Genomic DNA, 6,403 nt, shown 5'->3' on the forward strand with positions numbered 1-6,403 from the left:
CACCTGGTGTATGAGACTGTGAGACTTGTTTAGGACACAATTCTCTATTATTTTTATTGAAATGATTTGTAACACACTCATAGTCATGCTTTTTTCTGCATAATTTAGATAAGAATTGTTTGCTTGTAAGAATTAGGTACCTACTCAAATTAAACTAAATATGGGGGCTTTAATGACAGAATTGGAGAAGGCAATGGCACCCCACTCCAGTACTCTTGCTTGGAAAATCCCATGGACGGAGGAGCCTGCTAGGCTGCAGTCCATGGGGTCGCTAAGAGTTGGATACGACTGAGTGACTTCACTTTCACTTTTCACTTTCCTGCATTGGAGAAGGAAATGGCAGCCCACTCCAGTGTTCTTGCCTGGAGAATCCCAGGGACAGGGGAGCCTGGTGGGCTGCTGTATATGGGGTCACACAGAGTCAGACACGACTGAAGTGACTTAGCATAGCATAGCATAATGACAGAATATAGGAGTATGTTATAGAATATGTGACCATGGAGGATAGCTGAGCTCCACAAGTAACTCAACTAACATCTGACACTTAGGAATTGCTATCTCTCCATGCTTCTTTGATTTTGAGGTTCGTCTGTACCATTCTCCAGCTTCTGCACCCTAGCATTTGTTGGTTATATGTGCACAAGGTAAAAAATGGTGATGTTATCTGCAATGGACATGACCTTCCAGACCAAGTGTCCAATCCCCAAACTCAGTCTTGGTACCCCTGCTGTATCTCCCATATCTAATTGCCTTATAATGGCCTATAACTTATGTTCTTTGGTGTTACAAGCTCACTTGCTCCAGCCATTTGGATCTAGAGAAGAAAGATCTTTTCTTGACACCAACAAACTGGGGAAAATAGCTTTCCTAAGAAGAGGGCACAGCAGAAAAATATCTTGGAGTTTCCATGTTAGAACTACCATCTTTTACTCTAATTGTTATTGCTATAGGTTTATTTCTAACTTTTCTTCATAATTACATTAAGTAGTTTATAGACAAACAGTCTTACACTTCTTGGAAAGATACAATCCCATCTTAGACATGGCTCTTTAATTTCATTGTTTTAAGTCATGGTTTAGAAATTTTCATTCACTAATATCTCCCATATTTTCCTCTTTCTCCCAAAGGGAATCAATTTAAAATACCTCATGTTCTCAAATATTTGTTTCCTTCCAATAATGTTATTACCCTAAAGATATGTCCCAATTGTCTCTATGGGAATCAGCTTGACTAGGTAACAATCCTGGGCACATGCTTGAGAAAGATAGCAATACTAGCTCTCCTTTGGTTTATTATAGCTGCCTCTAAGTTCCACCAAGCTACCAACACCAACATATATTCTTTCATCCCAGGGTTAGTATTTGATAGCCTTGAACTACCAGGCCTCTTTAGTTCTGGCATTTTTTTTCCTTCCTCAATGAAGGTCCAGTCACATCCCATCTCTACTTCAATGAGAAACACATCCTTTCTCTGCATTTCCAATGAACCAGCATCTTCTATTTCTTCTCTCTGTCACATTCCTATACTTTTCATTCTATGAATTCTGATTTTGATTCTCTTCTCCGATAGATTGTTCTGTTGAAATTGGTATGAAACCACTTTTCTAGAAGGTCTGGATTTACTTTTGAGAGTAAATATACTTATTGTGCATGTTTAGTTCATTTGAATTTCTTCACCTTTGCTGTCTCTTTTTCCTTTTATTCATTATTCTTTATTCACTACTCATTTTATTCATTCATACTGTTGGATCAAGTTTTTCTTACCAAGTCCAAGCTCTCTCTGCTCACTGCATGACAGGCCAATAAATCGGGAGACAAGTTGTTGGGGCAAAGAATAGTGACTTTAATCGGAAAGCTAGCAGACTGAGATGATGGCAGATTAGCATCTCAAATAAATAAATAAAAGAGCCCCATCTTTTCTCAGCCAAATTCCAGGATCCCTTTATACAGAATAGGGGGAGGGGCCCACTGTGGTGCTGACCAATGGCCAAGAGGGGCTGCTAGAGGTAGTGCCTACCCCACCCCTATTATAATTCCCCACCGTCAATGTTCATTCCACAGTCTTGTAGGAAAATGGGTGATGATCTTTCTGGTTACTTCCCACTGAACAGAGGTGATGAGGGTGTGATCATGAAATGGAAGTGATTGGCTTGTGGTCTGGAATATTCCTAAAATTTTTAGTAAGCAGTACACTTCTCTGTCTTTATTTACAACTATTTGAACCTAATGAAATTCCTTCTGTGATGAAATCTGAATCTCATCACATCTCCTCTGTGATGAAATTTTACTCTTTTTGAAGAGAAATCTTAACCCTTCTAAGAATTCACAAATCTATTGCTCTCTAGGCCTCTCAGGAGTTGGGTCATTTTCTGATGTCAGTGGGGCTACTTTAACCCAAGTGTGATGAATCCATGGCTTTACTCTAGCTAGCTTGATGGGTGAATGTGTGATGAGTAATACCACGTGTGGTCCTACCCACCTTGCAGTCAGCTAGTGTTCAGGCCCTTGTTTTCAACAGGTTTTAAGGAGGATTCAGTCTCCAGACCAGAAAGAATATAAGACTAACTCAGTTGGATAAGCAGACCTACTGGAAACAAACTCACAAACAGAGGTTAGTATAGTGTCCAGAGTTTAACATAATTGGCAACTGTTAGATTGTTCAGAGCATTTATATATTCTCCCCCCAAGGCAGACACCTGGAATGGCCTACCATACAATATTTCAAAGGAGCTTAATTTAAGCCTGCTTCTGGGAGCCACACTGATCCATAGCAAGGCAACTGGCAAGGCCTTATCCCAAGTTAAATTCCTCTCTTGACATATTTTAGCAATGCTCCTTTTTAATGTATAATTCATTTTCTCAGTTTTTCCTGTTAATTTTGGTCTCCAGGATGAATGTAGCTTTCTATTAATTTGCAGTACTTTAGACACTTGTTGGGTTATTCTAGAAACAAACACAGGCCCATCACCTCTTTGATGGGAGTTAGGCAGTCCAAATTGGGGGATAATTTCCTTAAGGAGGACTTTAACACCTTCGGAAGCTTTTCCTGACCTGGTGGGATATGCTTCTACCTATCCTGAAAAAGTGTCCACAAATGCTAGCAGGTATCTGAAGTTTCCTGTGGCTCGAGGCATTTCAGTGAAGTCTATATGCCAGTCCTTGGTGCACAGGCTCCTCTGTGTTGGGTCCCCATCTGGGGAGGTCTGACAGCAGTCTTTGGGTTATTTTTAGCACAAATTCTATAATTTTGAGTGACGTGTTGGATGGTCCTTTGTAGGTTAGGCCCCAGTACATACTTTTGTGTCCACATCTCTCTTAGATGTCATCTAAGGTGACATCTCTCCTAGAAAGGGTACCATTAGGAATGTGCTGCAGCACAGTGTCCAAGAGGGCCTTGGGAAGCAAAACATTCCTGTGTGCATGACAGTCCCAACCAGGAGAGATGTGATGAAGAGTGAATCTCCACTCTTTGACCCTCTCCTTCCCTTTTCTGGATACACAGGCTGCTATTTTGACAGGTCAGTCTGTGGGAGAAGTCATGGCTTGACCATCCCCACCTTGGCTACTTTCTTTATAGCTTGGTCAGATAACAAGTTGCCTTTTATTAAATGAGCCTTGCCCTTTTGGTGGCCCAGGAAGTGCATTATGGCCACTTGTGGGGGTTTATGGACTGCATCAAAGAGTGACAGGATTTCAGAAGCATGTTTTAAGTCTTCATTGTTTGAAATGAGGATTTCTTTCCAGATTGCTCTGTGAGCATGCACCACAGAGAAGGCACAGAGGGAGTCTGTGTATGTATTTACTTGCTTGCCTTCAGTGAGTAGTAGGGCTCTTGTCAGAGGAATGACTTCTGCCTTCTGAGCTGAGCTCCCCGGCACAGGGCTTTTGCCCCAACAGTCTTTTTAAAGATTACCACCACATACCCGGTGCACTGCCTACCTTGATCCATTAAGCTGTTTCCATTGGTGAAAAGGTCTGATAAGTGTGGTCTGTTGGAATATACTAGCTGAATGACACGTAGGCAGTCATGCTCTGGGGATTGTGCAGCATTAACTGAGACAGTGGGGCTGGATTTATGACTGAAGTGACCTGAAGCTCTACATTGGGATTGTCCAAAAGAATTTCTTGGTGCTTTCCCATTTTCCCAGCAGTCAGCCAATAGCTCCCTTTTTGTTCCAGTAAAGAAAGGACATGGTGAGAGACATACACAGTGGTGGGTTGCCCCAGGATAAACTCCTCAGCTTCCTGAAGTAACTGCTTCAGCTCAAAGGAAAGGTGGCTCCCAAATTGTGTTTCTTGCTCCAACTGCCACGTTTTGGGTTAGCTGGTGCCACTTCAGGGAATTTTGAAGAGAAGGTCCTCAGGACAAGTGGTCCTGGAAGCTGCTAGGGCCTTACATGAAAATTCTCTAACTGGGGTCAGCTGGCTTCAAGCAGCAATGATCCTGGCTGACTTTACCAAAATTTATTACCAAGCTGGGGCTCAGTAACATTTTCACCCTCTTCTTTTTTAAGTCAAGATTTTGTACTTTAAAATTCCTCTTCTAATCTGATTTTGTTGGAATTATTTATGTTCAGATGCTCTCTGCAAAGCCAAAATATATATTTCAAGTCTTATATTTTTAAGTATGTAAGTTAGCTAGCAAGTATTCAAAATTCCCATAACTTATGCTTACTTCTAACAGGAAGACAAACTTCATTTTTCCCTCTGCATTCCACTGAACTAGTACCATTATGTCCCATGAATGTTGGTTAATTAAGACATCAAGATATGTATTATCCTATATCACATCATTGTTTAAAACTCATCTCTTGAAATAGAAGTTAACACCATAATAGTCTTAAAGGTCAGCTGGACCTCTGTGATACTGGAAAAGTTACTAAAACTCTGTAGGACTCACTTTCCTTGTCAGTAAAATAAGGATTATAATAGTTCCTAAAGCATAGCATAGTTATAAAGATCAAGTAAGAAAAAGTGGGTTTGCTGTTTACTGCATAGTAGATGCAGTCCCTGCAACAGTAAGGAGATCCAACCAGTCAATCCTAAAGGAAATCAACCCTGAATATTCATTGGAAGGACTAATGCTGAAGCTAAACCTCCAGTACTTTGGCCACTTGATGTGAAGATCTGACTCATTGGAAAAGACCCTGATGCTGGGAAAGACAGAGGGAAGGAGAAGAAGGGGATGACAGAGGACAAGATGGCTGGATGGCATCAACGACTCAATGAATATGGGTTTGAGCAAACTCTGGGAGATAGTGAAGGACAGGGAAGCCTAGCATGCTGCAGTCCATGGGGTTGCAAAGAGTCAGACATGACTGAGTGGCTGAATAACAACAACAAAATGCTCAATAAGTGCTGCTGCTGCTGCTGCTAAGTCGCTTCAGTCCTGTCTGACTCTGTGTGACCCCATAGACAGTAGCCCACCAGGCTCCCCTGTCCCCGGGATTCTCCAGGCAAGAACACTGGAGTGGGTTGCCATTTCCTTCTCCAATGCAGGAAAGTGAAAAGTGAAAGTGAAGTCGCTCAGTTGTGTCCGACTGCCAGCGACCCCATGGACTGCAGCCCACCAGGCTTCTCCGTCCATGGGATTTTCCAGGCAAGAGTACTGGAGTGGGATGCCATCGCCTTCTCTGAAATAAATGCTAGCTTTAGTTATTCTTATGATTACTTTTGTTAGATTGTAAGCTTCTTGAAATTAGGAACCATGTTCCAAATATTAAACAGTGAATACCTAATACAAATATATTATTTATTATTCATTTATATAACAGTTATATTTAGTAATAAGAATTCCAGAAAATGAAACACACTGGAATTAAGATTACTAGATTTAATTCTAGTTTATGTTCCACTTCTTTATTTCCCCCAAGTTGATGGGTTGTTTTATTTCTTCCTCTTAATCTGACAATTTTTTCTTTTTGAAAAATAGTAATCATTTTTTTTTTTAGTAATCATTTCTAAACTTCCTTTTGTCTTTTCTCACTGCAGGGTGATTCACATTCAAATTCCACCTGTATTTTTAAGTGTTAGCTGCTCCAGGCTCTGTGCTAGGTACTTGAGCATACCTAAATATTATCTCCATTTCATAGAGAAGAAAACCAAGGCTTAGAGAGCTCAACAGAATGGCCCAAGATCATACAATTAATGGGCTTCCCTGGTGGCTCAGATGGTATAGAATCTGCCTGTAATGCAGGAGACCTGGGTTCAATCCCTGGGTTGGGAAGATCCCCTAGAGAAGAGAATGACAACCTACTCTGGTATTCTTGCCTGGAGAATTCCATGGACTGAGGAGACTGGAAGGGGTCACAAAAAGTTGACATGACTGAGCAACTAACACATACTAGTTCAAGAATGACCAATTAGACTTAACCCTAAACCACTGAAAAGAACTTTAGGAGGAA

General features: G+C 41.1%; 1 protein-coding gene across 1 annotated transcript in view; it reads left to right on the forward strand.

Moving 5' to 3' along the window:
* LOC109556136 (uricase) overlaps positions 1–6,403 on the forward strand; it is a 98,984-nt gene that overhangs the window by 37,692 nt on the left and 54,889 nt on the right. The gene's annotated exons all lie outside the window — the stretch shown is intronic.

Source organism: Bos indicus, chromosome 3 (genome assembly GCF_029378745.1).
Source record: "Bos indicus isolate NIAB-ARS_2022 breed Sahiwal x Tharparkar chromosome 3, NIAB-ARS_B.indTharparkar_mat_pri_1.0, whole genome shotgun sequence".
Lineage (NCBI taxonomy): Eukaryota > Metazoa > Chordata > Mammalia > Artiodactyla > Bovidae > Bos > Bos indicus.